Genomic DNA, 27,056 nt, shown 5'->3' with positions numbered 1-27,056 from the left:
AACTGTACTACAGATTGGGTCATCTAAGGGATAAAATGCCATTGCTCTTTACTAAATGTTGTTAAGACGACCGGGCGATTGAGGCAACTTATCTGTGAACACAGAACGTGCCTCAAAAACAAAGTGGCTAACAAACCTCTGGTCACTCATTTTGAACTCAAAAAGCATAAATATACTGACTTCTTCTGGTTCGTTATTGAATCTATCCCAAGTACCCCAAGTGGGGGAAAAAGGGAAACCAAACTGGCCCTGTGTGAGCAACGCTGGATCTATACCCTGAAAACAGCACAACAGGGTTTAAACTCATCAATAGACTGGAATACCCTCCTCTGATGGGAACCGTATATCAGAAGCACTGTTCTGCCATCTAGTATGGATCTTTCCTGGCACACATGACATTCTATGTCTTTCATTGGCGAGTGCTGTTTTTACAGACTAATACCCATATTTTTTCAAAAATTGGTGATTTTTTACAACCTGAAGTGCTCAACTTTCAGTTGTTAACATGCGATTGCACAGCGTTCCGAATGAACCATAGCCACATTTATTTCTGTTATGTGTGCTCTTGACTGGGGCTGTGGTGTAATTTGCACAATATAGTGTGTACAATACACAAGAAAGAGGCTTTTTCAAAAAAGTCTGTTAGGGTAGCCACGTGTATACTAAGTAATACAGCAACTCGCTTTGTCTGTGTGGAATATGCCTTCTCTAAAAAAGCGTGTTGGGGGAGTTTCTCGTATACAAAGCAATACAACAACTCGTCATGTCTGTGTGTTAAATCCTGGTTCCTCTTAAAGAGATGCAGCCGTGAATTTTGAGCTTCTCCATGCTTGGGAGAAATTTCACGTGACACGTAATTCACATAAGCAGATGCTCGCAGCTATCACGTGACTTGGGTAGCTAGTCATAAATTGCAACCCAACGCTGCTTGTCCTCTCCCTGTTCTGCGGCTCCGGGATGAGGACGCATGTTCACCTGCTAAGGCTGTGCTACAGTGAATTTAAACCGCAGGAGTATTTAACAGTGTTAGGTCAAAATGTTGTAAAAAAAATGGATTAAAACAGAAGAAAAAAAATCAAAAAGGGAGGTTGGGGGGGACATTTTTTCGACATTTTGACTTTCGACAAAATGTTATTCGAAAATGTCACTATAAACCTATTTTACAGCTTTGTGCCTGCCCGCAGTGTTTTACTGTCCTAATAGAGGGATGTTTTATGTTCCCTTGATGCCGTTAGGATTCTCATTCGTTTTAGAGTTTCCTGACCCGGCTAACGGTAGCCAGCACAAAATAAACAGGGTGTGAGCAAGCCAGCAAGAAATATCCCGGCATTCGCACTGAAGTACTCGGCATTCGAGCAGAGCAAGTGTGGCTGTGTGACAAGACCCTGCATCTCTCTGGTAAGCCTGTGTCTCAGCTATCACAAACCACGGTAGCATGCAATAGTTATGTGTCTTGCTTACCCCGTTAGTGTTCTAACGGATACATGCTGTGTTTGTATGACCCCCATTAGGACTTCTAATGGATCTGTAGTCTCCTGATACTGAGCACGGGAGACAGCGTGAACACTCAATGTGTGACTGAGCTGTCTACTTGAACCAGGGCATTTATCCCTTATCTTGCACTGCAGTTTCCTGCCATCAGAGTGGGGTAAGCATAACTTTTTGATATGTGTTCCCCCTCTACTCTTATCTACCTATTCTTTTTTTCCTCGGAGAGCACAGCCCTCGAAATTGTCAGAAAAATGTGGATTATGAGTATGTCGACAAAGAAACCTTTGTGTGAAACATATTTCATCTCTTCCTTACAGGAGTCATGTACACCAGTGAGAGGCGATTGCCCCCCCTTTTTTCGAAACGGGTGTTAATAAATGCAAAAGACACGTGGTCTCTAGTGGTAGTTGGCAGCCCTCGGACCAATATGTTATTTGTCTCTACATTATAAAGCTAAGTGTTGAAACACGCTGCCATATTATGTGGATGGTGCATTTAAAGTTAAAGCTCAGGTTTTTAAGTTTGTGACAGACAGGTGTTTCATTTGGGAATACAGAGATCCATCTTGTGATACACTGTGTGTCAGATAAACTGCAAATGTATCAAGTTAATGATTTGACATGCAGAAATAATGATATGCCTGATGAAATGTAGCTGTTGTCCCTCCATGTTCCTTCCCTTGTTCCCCCCTTCCCTTGTTTCCCCCCTTCCCTACCTTCCCTCTCCATTACCCCATGTGTTTTTGGTTTTTAGGCCTAGGGTTTCGACTCGCCTATCCTTTCTCACAAGTAAAATGTGATACATGTGACCTTATGAGAGTTTCTTATGATAATAACAGAAATGAATTTGGCTTTGTTCAGAATACACTTGATCGGAGAAGTATTCGTAGAGTCTTTGCTACAACTGAGCCCTGAATCAAATGAAAGAGCTACATTTAGAATAGCTCGCTTACGTTGCCTTGATGCTACATTGTTTGTTGTAGTGACACCTGTACATTCATGTTTTGTTTGTGTAATATGGTTTTAATATTGGTATTGTGATTGCATTGATACGCACATTCCGGAATGTGTTATTAATGTTTGTTGAATTTTCTTGAACCCTTGCAATGAACGAGGCCTGTAACTTATATGTGGTATGTGTTTTATACATTTCTTGTAGTGTCCGAAACAAAAAAAATGGCCAAAACATGTCGACATCTATCTGAAATACCCTCATGATTTAACTGTGGGATTTATATACAAACAAAGCATTTTGAGTTGTTTGTACCCCCTTGTTCCATGAGTGCATTTGTACCTTGTGTTAGAAAGATTTCTTAATTGTAGGTAATTTTCCTTCCATGTGGCAACCCCTAAACTTTTTGCTGTTGTTTTCACCTTCATCTAGACTTTGCCAGAGAAGCGCAGCCTTCCGCCGCACTCCTCTGGGCTTTCGCTCCATTCTTACGGGGAAACTGACATGCCCTTAAGACAGTCAGTACCGGGAAACATTGTTTTCCCTAGTTCTTTTATCATGTTGCAGCTTTCGCGCAACATGACACAAGAGGGCACTGTAAGCTAATTTACTGCTCTCTTGGGTCTCTTGTCACTCTACAGGCCCTAGACACTCTCTTTCGATTGTTAACGAACAGTGCAAGTGAATCACGGACGGGACTGGTGGCAGCGATTGTTTCTTTGTGTTTTGAGCTCCTTTTGGCTGTTTAAGCGCCTTTCTCGCACTTAGCCCAAAATGGTGGCCTGGCTCCCAAAATGGCCAGACCACGAGGCTCTTTGTCCTGCCCGCTGACCGTCTTGCCCCCTTCACCTTCCCCAGGTCGAGCCGACCCGGGGCCTTCCTTATTAGGGCATGTACTTTCCCGCGAAACACAGATGCTTTCGCGGGCTTCTACAGGCCTTGTGTGTGCCTCCAGGATGTGGCCTGGGATGTCTGGTCCCAATACACATCCTGGGTGCCAGAGAGTCTAGTGTGTCTTGAATGCCTGGGACCACTGTGGTCCGTGATAGGTCCACGTATGGTGTGAGTGTTTTGTGAGCAGATCTCCCATTGGGTCCTCTCCGAATTGTCGCGAAGGGAACTCTGGATAAGAGGAGGCTGGAAACACCACCGCCATGTCCATCTCCTGAGTTCTCACGAACGACGGATACAGGAGCCAAGTATCCTGCAACCAAGAGGCTGAACCGAGGAATCGCTGGTGAACCGCTGAAGTACTGCTCCTCTGCACTGGTGTCGCCCTGTGAAACCATTCGGCCGCTGATCGAACGAGAAGGCCTGTACTGGTCCTTCGACCCTTTGGAATAGTGGGAACAACTATTATTGGCATCTTCATCATCTCCTGCACGTAAGCCTTTGGAAGCGTCTCTGGGCCATCCAGTGGACTGACCAGCCTACACAGGAGTCTTGCTCTGTTACCGCCGTCAGGTTCTGTTGTATTCCGAGTCCTTAGCACTCTCACATGATTTGTACACTTGGCATTCCCAGGTCTGAAGTGAGAAGTGTACATTGGGCTGAAACACACACGGCCGCTTCGTTGCCCTGCTGTGGTAACAAACTGTGCGGGTTCAATGCGTTTGGGACATCCTCAACTCTAACTTCTGCTGCCGCGGAATCTACACGACGCTGAGACGTCCCCTGCTCATATCCGAACCTGCCAGCACTGAAACTGACGTGGAGAAGCTTGGGTCTGCCTGCATCGGGGACCGGTGAGTAGCAACGCTAGGAGCTGGTCGCCCTCCTGCAGTAGCCCATAGCTTTTCCTCGCTGTGTTAAACAGCACACCTTTTTCGCACTCGCGCTCTGCTTCTGCCCGCAAGTGGAGGCCGCGCTTGAGTAGCGGAGATCTGTTCACCCTCCTTTGTTCACCACTCTGAACTGCCTGACTTCCTTGAAGAGACTCCCCTTGGTCCATCGGCACCAGCGTGTGCAGATACTTTTGAGCTCAAGGCTCCACTCTTCGTAGGGCTTGGACTTCCTTCTAGTTAGGTGGCCTCTGAAGGCGAACTGGGTCTAAACGATTACTTGCACTGCCTGTTTTCCTACCCATCTAGGTGGTCTGCATATTTCGTGCTTCTAACTCGTTAGACCCTTCGGTAATTGTATATATATTGTATTTGATTGTGATGTGTTGGTTTACTTGAGTTTTATCGTGATTCTTTACTATGGTCAATATTACAAATGCCTTGTAATAAATGTGTCTATATTTTTAATATAACAACTGTTTGGAGTAATTTGTAAGCGTCCTTGCTTTGTGTGCTCATTGCGGGCTTTCAGTCACCCTCACCCCTCTTGAGACCTAGTCTTGACTGCCGCAATCGCTACCTTGATTGGTCTGGCTTGTCCAGAGGTTACCCTGTTGCAAGAAACTAGGCTGCCTTCTGAACCTCTGCCCCCCCAGGACAGAGTTCAGAAATCCATCTTAACACCTTGGTTGTTATATGGAAATAAGCTTAACACATTTTGTATTGTTTAATTGTGTAATGTTGTATGTAGGATATTTGTTACCCCTTTTCTTATCCACAATATTAAAAAGTTAATTTATTTTTCCAAAGTCTGTGCCTGTACTGGGTTTATGATGTCCCTTAGTAGCAAGATGGGATGTGTTTAGTTGTGACATATTAGGGCAACGGAAAGAGGGGTAATCAGACTCACCTTCTGTTTTTCTCAACTGGTAAAGGCCACAATCTATGGTTGGTAGCCTGTTAGATTTCTTAAAATATACAGTGCACATGGGTGAAGGTTGTGACCACTGTCCATGACTAAAGGCAATGACTAGTACCCCATTCATGTGGTAAAATATATTTGGCCATGCACACTGACCATTGCTCAAGGCCATGCTTAATGCCAGTTACTGTTGTAAAGTAATTAGTGATGTCAACATTGTTGTGATCTGTCATGCCATCATTGTGGTCATAGGCTGCGCAACATGGGGTGCAAAGTTAAGATGGGCTTAGCTGAATTTCAGGGGTTTTGTTTTGTTAAGTTCTCACCTTAACGGCCCTGCAACCAAAGTGTTTTCCTTGAATTACAGGGACAGCGGAAGCGGCCCTGTAGTTATGATTAAGTTGCTCAACCCATAGAAAGAGCACTTTTTGGGCGGCTTATAACTTCGCCCCCCCACCCCCGGACGAATCCTCATGAAACTTTGCAAAGAAAGTATATGGCCGTATCAGATTGATTCTGTGAAGTTTGGTGAGGTTTCGTGCAGTGTGGGCAAAGTTATAGGAGCCGGGGTGTCCCAAAATGTGTGGTTTTTCCCATATACGCAATGGAAAAAAAATGTTTCTCACATCTACATCCCAAACCGCTGGATGGATTTTCACCAAATGTGTGGCAGGAGGGGCAGTTTGGTCCAAACAGCATGCTTTTGTAAATTTTGTGTAAATCTGACCAGTATTTATTTTTTAAAACATCCAAAAAGTATGCTAAAAGAATAAGTGATATCTGGATACGGTCCACGGACTCACTCTCCTGTTCAGTATGCGTACGGGCCTCCGCTTGGCCCAGAGGACAGCATAATATCTGCGGACATCAGATGTGCCGCGCTGATTGGATGGTGAAAAGCATGAGGTGCGTCAGATTTTTGGACACGCCAGCCATGTTGGACATGGCGGTAAACATATATTAAAAAAACACAACATTCCACTTATCAAACTAATGAAACAATCTATCAGAACGATGAGGCGTGATGAGGTTGGGATGGGATATGGCCTTAAAAAGCCCCAAAAAATGGGTGGCTTTTTAACTCCGATGTCCGCAAACAGTCTGGATGCAGTACTGTGATGTTCACAAACATCTGAGATGTTCGGGGACATCGAGGCCTATTTCTGCATTACATGGTTGGTGAAAAGCAGTTTTTGGATGGCTTATAAGTTTGATGCCACTCATTGACACTACTTGAAATTTTGGAATTCCATTCTAGACCTGGCTGCAAAGAGTGGTGCTGTTTTGTCAAGATGGAACACAATTAGAGGGGTGGTTACAAAATATTTTAAAGTCTTATAAATGTGGTGCCATTTGACCAATCTGCACAAATGTTTGCAAAAATATTTTAAACCTAGATATGAATGTCTCCGCAGACTTTGGTTGGATTTTGTCAAGAGGCGGTACAATTAGAGGGGGGTCTCAACATTTTTAGGTGGTTAATATCTTTGTTGTTGTTTGACGAATGTGGACATAGGTTTTCAGAATAACTATATACCGAACCATGAATGTTTGTTCAAAGTCTGAAAGAATTTTGTCAAGTGGGGACTAAGTTAAATGACTATTTTTTGCATGTACATTTTGACAATTTTCAAAAAATAAAACATGAGCGGATTTGCAGCAAACCCGTGTAAGTAACAATGGCAAGGACCTGAAAGCATAGTTTTGCAAATGTATCCATATTTTTTTTTTTTGAAAAGTATCATAATCTAGGTTCGAACAATAATGATAGAGCTTTAGTGATTGAAAAATAGCCTGTGGCCATGGGCAGTGGCCGGATAGTCCAGGTCATGGCCCCAGACAATCTGGCTTCTGCCAATGACCACATGGGACCAGCAATGAGTTTAAAGTGGGCATACCCACAAGGGACGGGCATTGTGGTAAAGTTTTTCGAAATTGGATAGATTTGAATGGGGAAAAATCTGCTTGTGAGTACAGGTTGAGGAGGAGGGTCAGCAAGAAATTCAAAGCATGGTTTTGCAAATATGTCCTCTATTTTATTTTTTTGAAAGTATGAAAATGTAAGTACACAACACAGTGATATAACATTGGTGTCTGGGGAACGGGCCTGGCCGTCAGCAAGGAGAAATGTGTGCTGTAATTTGCTTTATGGGGTATGCGGCATGGCCGAAGCAGTAGGTTTGAATGGGAAAAAAAAATATTCTGCTTGCGGTTACAGCCTTAAGTGGTGGACTAGATTACAACAAACTTGTGCGACGAGCATTAGCAAGGGCCTGAAAGCATGTTTTGGGAAATATGTCTTGTGTTTTATTTTTTCAAAGTGAGAGAATGTAAGTAGAAAAACTAGTGATATACATTTGATGTCTGGGTAGTGGGCCTGGCCCTTAGCAAACACAAATGTGTACTGTGGTTTGCTTATCAGGGAATGCAGCATGGCCAAAGCCCATGCCCCGTCATTTTGAGACTGGCCTTGGCTGCAAGCCATGAGCACTGGCCATTGGTTACATTATTAGGGTATAGTGGACACTGGTCTATGATGCAGGCACTGGACTTGGATGCAGGGTAGGTGGAGTAAACAATAGGGGAGGTTTGGTTGGGCTAGCGTCATGGTTGAGCCTTATGCCATAGGCAATTGAGCAATGATTTGCAGTCCCATCATCTGCTGCTGATGACAACAGACAGAAGTATGTGTTGCAAACCATCTGCTTCTTAAATGAGGTCTATAGTTCTTTCATATATATGAAAATACAAATTGTCAACAATTTATATACAGTGATGTAACACCATGAAACATTTTCACTTAGAAAAACCTCTTCAATTGACAGAAAAAACGTTGTTAAAGGGATGTTACGGTTAAAACACATCCCACCCTTCGGACTCCTCTGCTCCGGTAGTTAGCAAGTGGCATCCCACCTTGGCATCGCTTGGCATTTTGTTCCTGGGTTCTCATGAGCACTTGCCCATCCATACTGCCCTTATATTTATGCACTTCTCTCACTGCACAATGTATATGTGCATTTATAGGAGCACTGTGTAAGGGAAATGCAGATGCAGATGATGTGTTGAAGATTGTTAAGTGGCAGTTAGTGTGTGGAAGCTTAATATGGTCATAGGGTTATATGTACAGTTTTTAGAAGTAATTGGCGGATGGATAAGTGACTGTTTGAAAGCAGGCATTCTGGGAGTGTTACAAATATAGAAATAAAAAGGGTAGAAGGGACGCCCTGTGCGATATTGTGCACGTGCCATCCGGGTTCTTTTAATGATCCATCACCTGGAAAGGGGACTGTGGAGTTTGCGGATAGTTATAAATGTGCATCAATTATGGTTCTTATTGTATGCTAGAGAAAAGTATTGTCCTTTTATATTTTTCTCTAGTATACAATTGTCAATTTTCCACATTAGCATAACACAAAATGCAAATGGAAATGTTGGAGAATCGTATTGAGTATAACTACCTTACTGAGAAATGTAACATAGATGGAGTCTGTACGATTATTCTTTTTAGTACTATGTTTTAACTTTGAAAATGTGGTTCCTAAAGGAACCTTTTTTTGTTTTTTTTGGATTTTATTTTGCAGGCTAGGTCAGAAATTAAGGTGGGGAGGTAAATGACGGAAGAGACACCAACCACAAATATGGTGGGTTAGGTGGACAGAGGAAGATGTTGCACATGTGTTACATCTAAGCTAGGGGGCAGTGTTTCTCATGCTGCTTGATTACAGCTTCAAAAGCATGTCGAAAATTGCTTCCCCTGCAGAGTGGTGTTTTGCAGTACATGCAGAGTACTGTTGTCTTCGAAAAATATGGATCAAAAGACTCTTTTTTCACTTGCAAGGTAGCTGGTGGTATTGTGTGCCCACAGAAGTTGGCTGTGTGGCTACATTATTATTTGACGAAGATAAGGTGACAGAAGATAGCCTACTACTTGCTAAGAAAGGAACTACCTTTCTAAAGCATTGCAGTGGATGAATTTGGTGTGGCGACACATGGTGATGGTTCCATAGGTAGCTAAATTCCCAACAGTGGTAACCAACTGCTACACCCATGATTCTCTCAGGCTGCCAGAGGAAGGCACTTCAATGGCATCTTTCATGTCATGGGTGTTAGTCTTAGCCGTGCACAGTGGTGGCACAAGTTATGGTTGCTTAGCTTACCATAGCTGGCAAATTTCAGGGGGGTTTTCGGTTTTACTTGTAACCATAACATCCCTTTAAACATGTGTTTTTATTGAATTTCATAGGTTTTTAGTAGCACATTTTAACCATAACGTCCCTTTAACAAAGTTTTTTCACTGAATTTCATAGGTTTTTACAAGGAAGCCATTAGTTTGTGTAGATGTACCATGCAGCATAGGAAATCGATGTCTCCATACTGATGAGCACAGTAACCACAAACTGTATGTCTGTACGCATATAGCGGCTAGCATTCAAACTGCTGAAACAGCATGAGTTCTGTTATATACAGTTACCATTCACCAAAGTGAATAAACATGTAAAAATAGCACCATGTATGTACATTTCAAGGAGAATTAAGTTAGTTAAGTGTGCAAACTCTGTACTTGTGAAACAAACAGACCAAAAGCATAGAGCATGCACCATAATGCAATGCACCAGTACAAAAAGTGACGTGTGCGTCCAACAATATTACCACACTGACGCTGTACATGGAAACGAAGAAGCAAATAGCAGAGTAAGGAATGCAAAGTATTGAGAGCAGAACTTAACTGCAATGTGTTAACTGCACTGATGTCTCTCCTATGATTGCAGAATTTCTGCAGTGTACCACAAAAGGAAACTATGGTATTGAAACTAGAATGACTGGAAGAGAACATCCCTCTTCACTAAATGAGTAACAATAGTAACTGCATTGGCAAGCAGCACAGTCTAAAAAGTAATTGAGTTATAAGTATTTCTTTATGTACACTTCACACATATGTTTGTGTGTAACATGATATACTTTACATTGAAGGAATGCATCACAAGCGGCACCACTTCCGCAACAGCTTATAGCCACACAAAAATTGCTGTAAAAAGCAACATAGACAGTCTGTATGTAAAAATTGAACAATTGCTAAACAATTAGTACTACCCCTACCCTGTCCTAATACTGGCGATGTTTATTACGAATTAAATGTGTACATGTAAACTGTTTGTCAGTGTGTGCGTAGTTGTTGCTTTGGTGCTGTAATTGCATTGTGACTCTGTAGCGCACAGTGCTGCCGAGATGCCTGCAGGTAAGCAAAATGGAGGTTTCCTTCTGAGAGTGCACCTGCTCGTCATATTTCCAATCACAATGATATGATATGATATGATAGGTTATTTACAACGTGCTTAATACCCAGAGTTTTCTAAGTGCAGACCGGGGGATCGAACCCGTGTTGCTGCATGTTGGTTTGCTTTCAAGGCAAGCACGTTGCCCCTGACCTATCGTCACATGGAAGTGTCCATAGGACTACAGTACTGGCCTTATGTCTGCATATTTTCATTCACTTTTAATTAGACGTGGCACCGGACATCTGTTGGTTGCACAGCTATACGTATGCGTATGTCATCCTCTTTCTCCTAGTAATGCCGCTCCTGTCGCCAACCCTACCAATTTATGCGACAGGCTACAGCATTTCAAACAGACCTGCCGCCTACTGATTTTGTGTTGCAAAGCTACCGATTTATGTCTGTGTCACTCCTGGCTGCCTGAGGTCCATTGGGAGCAAGGAGCAGGATGCTCCAGTGTACAGTGGGCATGTTAAATGGCCCATTGCTTTGATTGATGAGCTGCTTACCCATCAATCACCCGTGAAACTGACACACCATCTCTGCACTTAGCACCGTGAGGTTACGTAGCAAGTTGCTCACTGCGTTTTGTACAGGAGCATAAAAAATTATGGCTGTCCGTAGTGAGTCTGGAAAATATGAATGCTGTTGCTTCTTGTTAACTTGCAGACAGTTAAATGTAAGCACAGCTAAGTAAACAACAAAATCTTTGGATCTCAAAGATTATGAGTGCCGGTTGCAAAGGTACTGTAGCTGCGTGCAACTGCCTGAACAACTGTTTTGTTGCTCTGCCTAATGAAACTGTGTGTCTCCTGATGAAAAGCATTCCTGTGTGGCAAAATGTACTCATCTCCATGAATGCTACAGATACGGCTAATGTTGGGCCATCAAGTGACTGTACAAATAGCAATTTTGTGGCATAATACATGTCATACAATATGCTGCCGATCAATATCTGCGAGAACACATTACCCGTAGTGAGACATTCAGACATATGGCCGCGCCACTGCACAAGATGTTTAAGACTAGTACATCAGATGTTGGATATATAAGTTTGTTGTAGTAGTGTACGGTTCATAGCAACCTGCAGAGTGGCCCTTTGTTCACAGGCAAGAAGAAAGGAGCACAGTGGGTATTGGGAGCGAGTTGCAGTCAACAGTTTCCATTCGCAATGCATGTCCAAGTCCCTGCCGAGCCTTTGCAGTAGCTATTGCCATTACCTGCTAGCAGGACTATATACAGTGCTATAATATTTAATTGGTGATTATTTTGCAAACGTTACGCTTCCAAAAAAATTCTTGCTCACATCACTTCCAGAAGTCTTATTGCACAATCTCTCAGCTTCCATAGACCCATTTCCATGTGTGCCATTCTGCAAATGGGCCGGATGTGGCACGTGAAATCTTGGAAGTAACGCGTTGTCTGCATACTTTTCATGCTGTGTGCGAGTGTGGCAGAATACATTTCAACCAGAAGAGAGAAAAGGAGGATCCCAACGAGGTACCTCTGGATGTGAGCACTGGAGGTGACAGAGCTATGTGACAACTTTTTGTGCTTATAACCACATCTATATCAACAGATGTAAAGAGATGGGGAGGTCGGAAATTACCAAAAAATATATTCTTATTTTATTTCTCTCTTCTGATATTTTGTCCTCCCCCACGAGCCCCTAACAAAAAAGAGGACCACTGTTGCATTCAGTCCGCTCATTTGAGTTTTCACATACTTTTCAACCAGGACAGCGGATTTCATATGTAGTGGTGGCTCTAAAAAGTGCCATTTGTGGTTTCGTTTTTTTAGATGCTTTTAAGGAAACACTCTTTTTGTGGTATTTATAAAGATTTGGATTTTTCTGCACTATACCCCTTCTTACTGTAAGCTCTTCACCGCATCCTTTAGATGGAACAACACAATACCATTTCCAATATTGGACAAAGACATGCCATTGCCATAGAATAAGTCCGCATTTTTAGAATCAATGATGTCATTGTTGCAGAAGAACATTGCAGTATCGTACAAAAAAGTAGACATGCTTCCATTGATGTAACACCTTTGGCCCGCTAGCTGTGAACAGACTGCATTAGAACAGTCACATACTCTTCTTAGTGGTATGGATAAGAAAATTATTTTTGCTTTTTATACAGATTTTTCTTTTTCTGTACTCCACACATTCTTACAGTAAGCTCTTCAACGTATCTTGTACATGGAGCAACAAAATACCATTGCCAATGTTGGACAAAGAAATGCCATTGTTGCAAAAGAACATTCCAGAATTGCTCAAAAAAGTTGCCATTCTTCCATTGCTGTTACAACTTCTGCCCTCTGGGTGTGAAAAAACTGCATTAGAACTGTCCCACCCTCTTCTTGGCGGTATAGATGAGAATAGAATTTTTGCAGTGGGAAAAAAAACGCTTCACTGCTTTCATCAATCTCTTGAGTTGATGCAACACATATGAACAAGGCGCATAACCCAAATGCTGAGCTCCGTACTGGACCATGACAACATGAAAAGGCACGAAAGTGACCACTTCTTTGCAAACTTCAAGGACAATGCTGAAATTGAGGACATCGGCAGCGCACCACAATGCCTCTACTCCTTGCAACCCGAAATTGCAATGAAAGTCTCTTTCCTGGGCATACCTGTGCAATGTACCACAAAGGCATCACCAGTAAAAGCACTCTGTGTCTTTCCATTTCTGCCAGTCTGAGTGCACAATGTAATGTAAGAAAATGTTACCGCCCCTTCCTGTGAAGCTGAACCTAAGCAGCTAATTGGATAATCACCACAGTCACATTCCCATTGGCCAGCATGCTTAGAAGGGCAGAATGTGGCATGTGCACTTTCCAAACAAGCGTGTGGTCTGTGCCCCAATGAAGCAGGAGGAGTCCTTCTTCCTATGTACGCTTTCCCGTGACACACACCCTGAGCACCTAACTGCATATTATGCCACATCATGATCTCATAGTGGGTGGAGAACATGCCAGCAGCCTGCATACATTCACACATGCTTAAGTTTATAACACACCTTCCAACCTCTGGCTGGGGACACATGTCACACCCTTCCCTCTTTCTTACCTGTTTGTCCTTGATTGCGGTCTTCCTGGAAGCTCCTTCCTTCTTCCTGACTGATCGGGACTTGTACAGGAAAGGACGTGAGTCTTCGAGTTCCAGTGTGAGGAGTGCCGACTGCCTAAGCAGAGCTGCGTTTAGTGTCCAGGAAGGTTACGGCGGCAGAATCCAGGAAGGAAAGGGAACAGTTAGTCCAGCATTCAGTGGGTGCCAGGGAGCCGCGGCACTGGAGCACGGGACAGAGTCCGGGATAGAATTGGGAATGGTCTGGCAGGAGCAAGGGCATGTAAAAAAGGGGGTTCCAGGAAGGAGAGGTTGGTGGAATTTGAAGAATAGCACTAATAGAAGGATACGATACACGTGCCGAACAACTCGGAACAGAAGCGTTGAGACGTGCAGAGCCGCTGGGGCGTGCCTATTTTCTAGGAGGCAGCATGCTGCGCGTAAACACTAGAAATCAGCATTTCCATGCTGTCGGCCATGTTGGCAGAATCACCGACCTGATGTTGTGGTGTATCATGGACCAGGAAGTCCTGAAAGGTCGGAATCAGTGATTCATGACAGCATGCCCTCTCTTAAATCTTGATGCACCGGGTTTGCCTGGATGGGTTCGATGGAACCTTTGTACTAGACCGGGGGCATTCAAATTTGAGACTGGTTCCCAGGTGCATCCGCTGGGGGGGTATCCATTCCATTCCACTAAGTATTGGAGTCAACCCCGTTTGTATCTAGAATCACATATCCTGGAGACCTTGAATTCAATCTGGTCATTGACGAGCACGGGGCTAGGTCTAGGAGTCGATCTGGTGGACCGTACAAACGGTTTCAACAAAGATGTGTGGAAGGCAGGATGTATCTTCTTACAGAATTCTGGAAGCTGAAGTTGAAAGGCCACTGGATTGATGATTTCCTTAATGGGGAGAGGTCCATAATACTTGGGAGCCAGTTTATTTGGTCGTAGATGTCGAAGTAAAAGTTTCGAGGATAAACAAACCTTGTCACCAATTTCATATGGAAGGCCTGGTCTCCACTTGGCATTTGCAAATCTCTTAACTTCCATCCTTGCCTTCTTCAGGTGATCTTTGGCGTCCCTATGCACGTTTTCCAGTCTTTCAATCCAGGAATCAACTGAGGGAACTGGGGTAGGATGTGGTAGGATAAATGGCAGAACTGAAGGGTGAAAACCTTGACTGCAAAAAAAGGGACTGGTCTTGATAGCCGAATGGTCAGAGTTGTTATACGCAAATTCAGCTACTGGAATCAAAAGTGACCAGTCATCTTAGACCTTGGCTGCAAAACAGCGTAGGTATTGCTCCAGGGTCTGGTTTACACGTTTTATAGCTCCATTAGTCTGAGGATGATATCCCGAAGACAATGCACGCTGGATGCCTTACATTTGACATAGATATTTCCAGAATTGGGAAATATACTGAGGTCCACAGTCGGAGATGATCTGGGAAGGTAGTCCATGAATCCTGAATATATGTTTTAAGAATATTCCTGCCAATTCAAGTGAAGATGGTAACTTGAACAAGGGGGTGAAGTGAGCCATATGGGTGAACAGATAGATAGTAACCATTATGGTTGTATATCCTCTGGATGGGGGCTGTTCCACGATGAAGTCTGTGGTGATTGTCTCCCAAGGACGTGTTGGTAATGTGGGTTGGTGGAGAAGACCTGCATGTTTTCTATTATCACACTTGTTTTGATTGCAAACAGTGCAGGCTCGGATGTAAGCTCTTACATCATCGATCATCCTCGGCCACCAAAATTGTCTCTGAATAAGGTGAAGTGTTGTAGTTATGCCCCGCTGCCCCGAATGGAAGGTATCATGACAAAGACTTATGACCTTATCTCTCAATTCTTGTGTGGGTACCACCAATCCTTTATCCTTAAACAGATAGCCTTCCTTAGCAACCAGGCTCCATTGATTAGTCTTGATGTATTCCTCCCAGAGATCAGAAGAAGGTGTTTCGGTACGGACGTCTTCCATGAAGAAATTGGTCTGGGCCACAAACACGGTATCAGGAAACATCTTCGGGAAAGTACGTGCTCAGACAGGCTCGTAGCCAGGACGCCTGGATAAGGCATCTGCGATAATGTTGTTGGTTCCTGGGAGGTGGTGAATGTGGAACTGGTACTGGGCAAAAAAGAAGGCCCAACGGGCTTGACGGCTATTTCTGCATTCCAGGGACTGTAGAACTTTCAGGTTTCTGTGGTCGGTCCACACTTGCAGAGGATGTTTGGCACCCAAGAGTAAATGGTGCCAGTCAGTAAAGGCTTGTCAGGTGGCCAGTAGTTCCTTTTCCAGGACAGAGTAGTGGGTCTCGCTGGGAGTCAATGTGCGAGATAGGTAGGCAATAGGTTGTTCCACCTTGTCTTCAAATTCTTGTTTTAAGACCGCCCCAATGGCGTAGTCTGAGGCATCTGTCTCTACCAGGAAGGGCCTGTTTATGTCAGGTTGAGCCAGGATGGGACCTTGGGTGAATCTTTGCTTTAGCTCCTGAAAGGCTGTCTCTTAAGCAACAGACCAATTAAATGGTGTATCTTTCTTTAAGAGTGTGGCTATGGCATGTACTATGTCAGAGAATGTAGGGATTAATTTTCTGTAAAAGTTTGCAAGTCCCAGGAAGGATTGGATTTGTTTTACTGTAGTAGGAGCTGGCCAAGAGAGTATGGAGTCAACTTTGGCAGGATCCATTCCGATTCCCTTGGAACTCAGCACAAATCCGAGGTAATGAACGGTCGGGACATGGAAGAGGCATTTTTCTGGTTTGGCCAGGAGTTCGTTTTCTCGTAGTCGTTGTAAAACTGCATTTACATGCTTCTGATGTACTTGAGGGTCGTTAGAGTAAATCAGTATATCATCCAGGTATACAATGACAAAAAGGAACTGCATATCTGAGAAAACACTGTCCATGAACCGCTGAAAGACTGCAGGTGCGTTGGCGAGACCGAAGGGCATTACCAGAATTTCAAAATGGCCAAAAGGGGTTCTAAAGGCTGTCTTCCAAACGTCACCTTCCTTTTTCCGAATGAGGTGATAGGCACCACGAAGATCGAGCTTGGTGAAGATGACTGCACCCCGAACTGCCTCCAAGATGTCAGAAATGAGCGGTAGAGGGTAACAATCCTTGAGAGTGCACTGGTTGAGACCGCGGTAGTCCAAACAGGGTCAGAGTTCCTTGGTGTCTTTCTTAGGTACAAAGAATAGAGGAGCACCGGCTGGGGATTTTGAAGGAAGAATGGTTCCATTAGCCAGGTTGGTGTCCAGGTATTCTCGTAGGGCTCTTTTTTCAGGTTTGGATAGTATAAACATTCTGCTGAATGGAATTACAGCCGAAGCATCTTTGTCAATGGCACAATCATCAGGTCTGTGCGGTGGAAGAGCTTGAACAATGGATGTTGAGAATACGTCCAAGTACGGTTGATAGATCTCAGGCACTTGGGTAATGTTGGACACACATAGAGGTGATTGCTCGGAATTCCGGGAGTTCACAGGAGGGTTATGCAGTGAGTCTTGAGACAAACAATGGGACAAGCAGAATTCAGAACCTAGAAATAGGGATCCGGCTGCCCAGTTGATGTATGGGTTGTGTTTCTGGACCCAGGGCATGCCTAAAACCATGGGGTAGTGAGCAGCCTTTATGATATCAAAAGCAAGCCTTTCCTGGTGGTTGTTTATCAAAAGCAGTAGTTCCTTGGTTTGGTGAGTAATGGGCCCGGAAATTAATGGTCTCCCGTCACTCCCTTCGACAGGTTGTATTATTTCTTTGGGTTCTCGACGAATATTGTGTCTGATGGCCAAGTCATGGTCTATGAATACTCCCATGGCACCGCAGTCCACTAGAGCCAGGATGGGAAATGAGTCTTTCTCAGTAGGTGACAAGACCGTTTTGAGAACCACCAAGGTGTTTTGGCCTGGCGCATTCAAGGAAGGAATGGATGCGGAGCAGGCATCTTTCTCCCGAAGCTGTGTTCTGCTTAGGATCGGGAGCTGGCATTTCCTGAACGCCTGGGTGGTGCTATTGGGCATTCTCTTACAAGATGTTTATCAGAAGCACAATACATGCAAAGTCCGGTATTGATCATTCGAATCCTTTCTTGCACAGATATTGGTCAGCGGAAGGCACCCACCTGCATAGGTTCGACGGGCCACTCTGGCTAACTCATCCTTGACCTCGTCATTCAACCCTCTTCGGAATAGGGTGAAACTAGCATCTTGGGGCCAATCGGCTTCTTTAGCTAGTTGTTTGAAATGAGTCACGTAAGTAAGCATATCCTGACTCCCTTGCTGGAATTCCAGAAGTCTTTCCTGGGCGCTGTAGACGAGTTCTGGTCGGTTAAACATGGCCTTAAAGGCTTCTATAAATCCATCATAATTGTCCAGGAGTGGGTCTCCGGAGTTGGCAAAGGGAGTTGCCCATGTTAAGGCATTGCCAGAGAGGTGAGAAATTATAAACCCTACCTTAGCCTGGGGTGTGGAAAAATAGTAGGGTTTAAAGGTGAAATGTACCAGGCAGGAGTCAAGGAAGGATCGCAGGGACTTGGAGGCGCCATCATATTTGTCTACTATACCCCCTACCAGGGCACTTTCTTTGAACGCGGACTCTCGGGACAAGACAAGTTGCTTTAAAGCTGCATTTTCGGCCTTGAGGTTTTGTACCTCTTTAGTTAATTCTTGCATTCCTCTCATGAGGTCTTGGACTGCAGCCTCCGTGTCTACCTCCGATATCAAGTTCTTGGCATCTCAATCTGTCACACCTTCCTTCTTTCTCACCTGTTTGTCCTTGATTGCGGTCTTCCTGGAAGCTCCTTCCTTCTTCCTGACTGATCGGGACTTGTACAGGAAAGGACATGAGTCTTTGGGTTCCAGTGTGAGGAGTGCCGACTGCCTAAGCAGAGCTGCGTTCAGTGTCCAGGAAGGTTACGCTGGCAGAATCAAGGAAGGAAAGGGAACAGGTAGTCCAGCATTCAGTGGGTGCCGGGGAGCTGTGGCACTGGAGCACGGGACAGAGTCCGGGATGGAATTGGGAATGGTCTGGCAGGAGCAAGGGCAGGTAAAAAAGGGGGTTCCAGGAAGGAGAGGTTGGTGGAATTTGGAAAATAGCACTAATAGAAGGATACTATACACCTGCCGAACAACTCGGAACAGAAACAATGAGACGCGCAGAGCCACAGGGGCATGCCTATTTTCTAGGAGGCAGCACGCTGCGCGTAAACACTAGAAAGCAGCGTTTCCGTGCTGTCGGCCATGTTGGGAGAATCACGACCTGATGTTGCGGTGTATCATGGACCAGGAAGTCCAGAAAGGTCGGAATCAGTGATTCATGACAACAAATTGCACTGGCATGGGCCCATACTCCTCTTGGTGTTATGCATAAGAAAACGACATTGGCAGTAGGAAAAATCTGCATCACTGTATTCAGCAACTTCTTTAGGTGACAGATTAAACGTTCACATGACATGTAACCCAAATGTAGACTTCCATAGTGCACCACAACAAAGTCTATGTTCGTGACGGAGGCCACATATCTGCAAAGCCGAACCATCCCGCCGAAACTGCAGTCACTCTGACAGCCCCAGAAATTGTCCACTCCTTCCAACCCGAAATGACAAGCAACGCCTCTTTGCACACAACACCTGTGCAGATGGGGCACAAAGGTATCACCAACGATAAGCACTGTGCGTCTCTCTATCTCCACGAACCTCACAACACAGTATTGGGAAGATATGGTACCGCCCCTTCCTGTCAACCACACCCTAAACACCTATTTGCCTATTTCCCACAATTACATTTCCATGGTCAGCATGCTCATAATGGCATGATGTCCCACATGCGCTTTCCCATCTACAGTGAGGGTCACGGCCCAGTAAAGCAGACACAATACTTCCCTCATTGAATGCTGTCAACTTATCAAACACACATGCAGCAATCACATACAAAACCTCTGCATTGCACATTATCATTTCTGTACACCATTTCATATTTACTGTTACACACTGTCAGTGCATGTTCCGTTTGATTCCAAAACCCCTCCACCAGAAAGTTCTGCTAATGAATGCACAATTGCAGCATTACCAAAGATCCTGCGGTGCACCCAGCACACCTTTGGCCACACACACAACAGTGCACCCCTTGCCCACACCCACCACAACAATATGGATACATGCATAAAACCATGTGGGCAGCTAACATTATGCACAAACATAACATACGTACTGGCACTTCTACCCAACTCCCCCACACCATAGAACATCCATTCACAAAAAATGTGTCACAATTAGCAGGATCCACAAACATACCGCAGCCTACACCACCTCTACCCACTACCATTCACAAAGTCTTGTGTCACTGGAAACCTAAGCACAACAGCTTCACAATATTGGGCCTACTTCAATAAATCTCCACACAGAACACTAACCAAGCACATATAAGCTGCTCTTCAACCATACCCTCTTCCATACTCACATTATATAAATACTGCACCCTGTGGCCACACTGCACACCTTCTCACTGCACCATCTCCTGCTGCACACCAAATACTGTAGCATGTTACAACTATCACCACAACCATTGAACACACAATAAATGCTTTTCAACTCTTTTGTGCTGCTGTAGCACGTCTACAATGTGCTCCACACCCATTCTCCAAAGATCACCACCCGGTGCCTCATGCACTGTCAAACCTGCATTGCTGAAGTGGGTGTGCTCCTTGCAAATATTCCCCGCACCGTAATGCATCGATGCATGTCAGCATGTCTCCAGCTACCACTGTGCACATACGCACCACTTGCACCAGCACTCCTACCCAACCTCTGCACCACAATGGAGCTATACAGCGTTCAATGCAACAGTTACCCTATTCTACAAACATTACACTGTCTCCGGTACCCCTAAACCCTTTCATTCACATACTATGGTATTACCCACTTCCATTCAGAAAGTATTGTGTCACTGCCAACCTAATCACAAACTGTTCACAACATTGCCCCTACTCCAAGCAATCTGCACACAGCACACTATTCAAGCACATATAAGCTACACTTCAACCATACCCTCTTCCATACTGACAATATGCAAACACTGCACCAAGTGCCCACACTGTGTGACGTTTCACTGCACCATCTCCAACCACACATGAAAAACTTGACCATGTTCTAACAGTGACCTCACCTGCAAAACCAAACGTGCACGCATGGCAGCTCACATCTGCTGCTCTATTGAATCTGAAATGTGCTCCACAACCATTCTGTACAAGTCACTACCCTCAAACTGATGCAGAGTTACAAATGGATCGATGCAGTGGGTGTGGTCAAGCCCTAGGCTCTTCAGTTCATGGCCTACGGCCTTCGGCCATGCACCCAATAGTCTAGGCCTTAAACACACCCACCGTAATGTAATTCCACCACTCATGTCACCATGTCAGCAAACGTGTCACATTTAGCAGAATCCCCAAACATACCACAGCCAGTACCACCCCTACCCACTGCCATCCACAAAGTATTGTGTCACTGGCAACCTAACCACAACAGCTTCACAACATTGGGGCAACTTCAATAAATCTGCACACCGCACACTAACCAAGCACATATTAACTACACTTCAGCCATACCCTCTTCCATATTCACATTACATAAACACTGCACCTTGTGTCCACACTGCACAACTTCTCACTGCACCATCTCCTGCTGCACACCAAATACTGTAGCATGTTACAACTATCACCACAACCATGGAACACACAATAAACACTTTTCAACATCACTGGTGATACTGAAGCACGTCTACAATGTGCTCCACACCCATTCTACAAAGCTCACCACCCTGTACCTGATGCACTGTCAAACCTACATTGCTGCAGTGGGAGTGCTCCTTGCACAAGAAGAGGTACAATCAAGATCAAACTCCTGCCCCCTGACCCCAGGCACATCAACAGACAGAACAGCAGGAAGAATAAGGAGCGCACAGGCCCCAGTGCGCCCATGGGTGACAAATATGCTTAAAGACACCCACGTCACCAACACTGCAACCTACATGCTACATTAGCCTGAATGCAGCAATACCAGAATCTACAAAACACAAGAATTCCTGTTTAAAGGCTTGCAGATGCTCATATGAATTAACCTAATGAAATGGCACAGTGTAAAGCCATGTTTCAGGAAAATTACAGCCAAGTACACTTGTCTCAATGAACACCAGCCTCAGTGGGGATTTGTGCTGGCTTCAGCAATGCGCCTCGCAAACCCAGGAGCAGCTCAAGGTCTTACAGTAAGATAAGATTCCTTTCTTTGAATGACAGTGAACACTGGCAGACAAGCATTTTTAATTCTTCACAAATACGAGTAAGTCAGAGCAGAACACCCAGGGCCCAGTGTTTTTTTCTCTGGGAATGAAAGACATTTCCGCAAGGCCCACAAATCATTTGAAATATAATTGTAACAAGAATGGCTCAGCTCTGGCCAATGAACGCTGAGGGCCCAGGGGCGAAAAGCCTGTTCAGCTAAAACTAATGGGAACAAATTCACAATGCAACAATTTTAGAATTAGGTAATGGGGGAGGAGCAGTTAAACCAGCCCACTTATACCAAGGTCCAAATGTCCAATGATCAGGCATCCTATAAGGGCACTATAGGTTACCTATCACTTCGCAGCCAATCTCAGGATGAGATAGGTTTTTGGGATCTGGTCCAATTTTGTGATGTCAGCCTGCAGTGTGTTACTAAGCTGGCTTGCAAGCCAGCCCCGGGGGAGACGGTGCCTGGATTTTCGCTGTGCATGAAGCCCTCTGTGTGTTTTTTTGCTGCCCAAAAATAAACGCAGTTTGGAACATGTTGCTGCTTGCTTGGAACTCGGCTGCATTTCTTTGGGCAAAATGGGAGGTGTTGGGGCCTCCCATAGCTGGGAAGCCCAGAAGCCCCGGTGAGGGTCCAACTTCTCCCCAACACACACTTTCCCTGCACCATAATGCAACCATACATGTCAGCATGTCACCAACTACCACTATGCACATACGCACCACTGGCACCAACACTCCTACCCAACCTGTGCACTGCAATGGAGCTACACAGCATTAAATGCAACAGTTACCATATTCTACAAACATTACACTGTCTCTGGCACATCTACGCCCTTTCATTCACATAGTATGGTCTTACTCACTTCCACTCAGACCCATACCCTCTTCCATACTGACAGTATGCAAACACTGTACCCAGTTCCCACACTGCATGACTTTTCACTGCACCATCTCCAACCACACATGAACAACTTTACCATGTTCTAACAGTGACCTCACCTTCGAAACCAAACGTACACGCATGACAGCTCACTTCTGCTGCTCTATTGCGTCTGAAATGTGCTCCACTCCCATTCCATACAAGTCACCACCCTCTAACTGATGCAGAGTAGTATTGTGTCTGTGGCAACCTAACCACAACAGCTTCACAACTTCAATAAATCTGCACACAGCCTGCAGCCCGTGTTGGAAGGTTCTAGTGACCCAGTGTGCACCGGCTTCTCTCCTTCCATCGAGGAAGCTGGTGTGGTGAGTGTGCCCATATTGGGCTTTTTCTTTCCCATGTTGCCTTAAAAATGGCCCAAAGCACCCCTTGTTGTCCCTTTTCCTCCCTGCACCCTCTTCCTGGTCTCCCTCCCTCCTCCCGCCTCCGTACCCGCCTCCCCTGCTCTGATTGGGCCTGCGGCCCGTGCTGGAAGGGTCTAGTGACCCAGTGTGCACCAACTTCTCTCCTTCCATCGAGAGAGCCAGTGCAGTCAGTGTACCCATATTGGGCTTTTTCTTTCCCATTTTGCCTTAAAAAAATGGCTCTCAGCCCCCGAAGTACCCCTTGTTGTCCGTTTTCCTCCCCGCACCCTCTTCCTGGTCTCCCGACCCACCCACCGTGTCCCGATTGGCCCATAGGCCATGTTGCCAGGCCATTGCAGACCTATACAGGGCAGCCCTCTGCTCGGCAGCCCCATCGGCTAAGGACCCTGAGGAAAAGGACAGCTCCAACCAGACGGCTCAAAATTGTATCTGCAGGTATCCGCAGGAGAAGCAAGAAGCCAGTAGCCTTCCGTCAACCAGCACCAACTAAAACGCAAGTGTGGAAAGGGTGGGAATTGAACCAATCACTTCACGCCTGAAAGCCCTACCACTCTTAGCCAAAAGTCGTACTGTGTTACATCATATAGCCACATATTAAGGTCCAACGATTATCCGCACCCTAATAGCATCACTGTGTTAAAGTTGAACTTAGAAAGTGTACCCTAATAGCGTAACTGTGTTAGAGTTGAACTTAGAAAGTGTGCCCTAATAGCGTCACTGTGTTAGAGTTGAACTTAGAAAGTGTGCCCTAATAGTGTCACTGTATTGAAGTTGAATCTAGAAGGTACTCCCAACATCATTGAGTGTGCCCTAATAGCGTCACTGTGTTAAAGCTGAACTTAGAAAGTGTGCCCTAATAGCGTCACTGTGTCAAAGCAGAATCTAGAAGGTATTCCCAACATCATTAAGTGTGCCCTAATATCATCACTGTGTTAGAGTTGAACTTACAAAGTGTGCCCAAATAGCATCACTGTATCAAAGTTGAATCTAGAAGGTACTCCCAACATCATTGTGTGTGCCCTAATAGCGTCACTGTCTTAGAGTTGAACTTAGAAAGTGTGCCCTAATAGCGTCACTGTATCAAAGTTGAATCTAGAAGGTACTCCCAACACTTTCCCCCCTCTAATCTTACTTTCTCCCCCCACGCCTGCAACTTAGGCATTCACTTTGACTCCTCTCTCACTTTTTCCCACCATATCTGTCTCACCTTTTGCTCTTGTCGCTACCACCTCTATAATATTCACAAGGTCCTCCCCTCTCTTACTTTCCATGCCACTAAAATCTTAATCTCCCCCCTCATCTTCTCTCACCTCTTCTGGTCCTCCTTTTTCTTTGGTCTATCCACTTCGCATCTCGCCCCCCTCAAATCTTTTTACCATTCTGCCATACATACCCTCTGCCACCTCACCTCGCGAGACTCTATCTCTGCTTCCCTATCCTCCGTTGGTTGGCTTCCCTTTCACTCCCAACTTAAATTTCATTTCCTCTGCCTAGTCTTCAAATCTCTCCACGATCTCGCTCCCCTTATCTCTCTTCCCTTCTCTCTTTCTACACTCCCTCTCGCTCCCTTCGCTCCGCTGACCACTTTCTTCTCACTGTTCCTCCTTCACCTTGTGCTTCCTCTCGTTTCTGCTCCTTCCAACTCCTAGCTCCCCTCCACTGGAACTCCTTACCTCTCTCAATCCTCTCTATTCCTACCTTTTCCTCATTCTGCACCTCCCTCAAATCTCTCCTCCTCTACTCTCTGCCATGATTCCCCTCCCCTTATCACCCCCTCCCTCCCGCCCTCTCCCTCTTCCCCTTATTCACCTCCCTCCACACCCCCTCCAACTCCTTCCACGCCCTCTTCACTCCTCCCGTTCCCCTTCTCCTCCTCCTTCCCATCCCTCCCTCTTCCTCCCTGAACTACTCCACTACTTCCCCCCCCCTCTCTCTAATTGCTCTAGATACTGTTGTGTTGGTCTGATTCAAAATTTCAAAATTGTTATTTGCTTCTACTGTTACTGTTAATTTGTTATCGTTAAATGTACCCTGTTGTTATAATGTGAAGCGCTTTGGCATAAAGCGCTATATAAACCTAATAAATACAAATACAAATACAAATCATTGAGTGTCGCCCTAATAGCGTCACTGTGTAAGAGTTGAACTTAGAAAGTGTACCCTAATAGAGTCACTGTGTTAAAGTTGAACTTAGAAAGTGTGCCCTAATAGCGTCACTGTGTCAAAGTTGAATCTAGAAGGTACTCCCAACATCATTGAGTGTGCCCTAAAAGCGTCACTGTGTTAGAGTTGAACTTAGAAAGTGTGCCCTAATAGCATCAGTGTATCAAAGTTGACAACATCATTGTGTGTGCCCCAATAGCATCTCTGTGTTACAGTTGAATTTAGAAAGTGTGCCCTAATCGCATCACTGTGTTAGAGTTGAACTTAGAAAGTGTGCCCTAATAGCGTCACATTGTCAAAGTTGAATCTCAAAGGTATTCCCAACATCATTGAGTGTGCCCTAATAGCGTCACTGTGTTAGAGTTGAACGTAGAAAAGGTGCCCTAATAGCATCACTGTATTAAAGTTGAACTTAGAAAGTGTGCCCTAATAGCATCTCTTTGTTAGCGTTGAATCTAGAAGGTATTCCCAACATCATTGAGTGTGCCCTAATAGCGTCACTGTGTCAAAGTTGAATCTAGAAGGTATTCCTAACATTATTGAGTGTGCCCTAATAGTGTCACTAAAGTTGAACTTAGAAAGTGTGCCCTAATAGCGTCACTGTGTTAGAGTTGAATCTAGAAGTATTCCCAACATCATTGAGTGTGCCCTAATAGCATCAATGTGTTAGAGTTCAGTTAACATGGTATTCCCAACATCATTGAGTGTGCCCAAATAGTGCCACTGTGTTAAAGTTGAACTTAGAAAGTGTACCCTAATTGAGTCACTGTGTTAAAGTTGAACTTAGAAAGTGTGCCCTAATTGCGTCACTGTGTCAAAGTTGAACCTAGAAGGTACTCCCAACATCATTGAGTGTGCCCTAATAGCGTCACTGTGTTAGAGTTGAACTTAGAAACTGTGCCCTAATAGCGTCAGTGTATCAAAGTTGACAACATCATTGTGTGTGCCCTAATAGCGTCACTGTGTTACAGTTGAAGTTAGAAAGTGTGCCCTAATCGCATCACTGTGTTAGAGTTGAACTTAGAAAGTGTGCCCTAATAGCGTCACATTGTCAAAGTTGAACCTCAAAGGTATTCCCAACATCATTGAGTGTGCCCTAATAGCGTCACTGTGTTAGAGTTGAACTTAGAAAGTGTGCCCTAATAGCATCACTGTATTAAATTTGAATTTAGAAAGTGTACCCTAATAGCATCTCTTTGTTCGCGTTGAATCTAGAAGGTATTCCTAACATTATTGAATGTGCCCTAATAGCATCACTGTGTTAGAGTTGAATCTAGAAGGTATTCCCAACATTATTGAGTGTGCCGTAATAGCGTCACTGTGTTAGAGTTGAACTTAGAAAGTGTGCCCTAATAGCATCACTATGTTAGCGTTGAATCTAGAAGGTATTCCCAACATCATTGAGTGTGCCCTAGTAGCGTCACTGTGTCAAAGTTGAATCTAGAAGGTATTCCTAACATCATTGAGTGTGCCCTAATAGTGTCACTAAAGTTGAACTTAGAAAGTGTGCCCTAATAGCATCACTGTGTTAGAGTTGAATCTAGCAGTATTCCCAACATCATTGAGTGTGCCCTAATAACGTCAGTGTGTTAGAGTTCATTAAACATGGTATTCCCAACATCATTGAGTGTGCCCAAATAGCGCCACTGTGTTAAAGTTGAACTTAGAAAGTGTGCCCTAATAGCATCACTGTGTTAGAGTTGAATCTAGAAGGTATCCCCAACATCATTGAGTGTGCCCCAATAGCGTCACTGTGTTAAAGCTGAACTTAAAATGTGTGCCCTAATAGCGTCACTG

Source organism: Ambystoma mexicanum, chromosome 5p (genome assembly GCF_040938575.1).
Source record: "Ambystoma mexicanum isolate Mex_15411 chromosome 5p, UKY_AmexF1_1, whole genome shotgun sequence".
Lineage (NCBI taxonomy): Eukaryota > Metazoa > Chordata > Amphibia > Caudata > Ambystomatidae > Ambystoma > Ambystoma mexicanum.
This window is presented reverse-complemented; position numbering follows the sequence as displayed.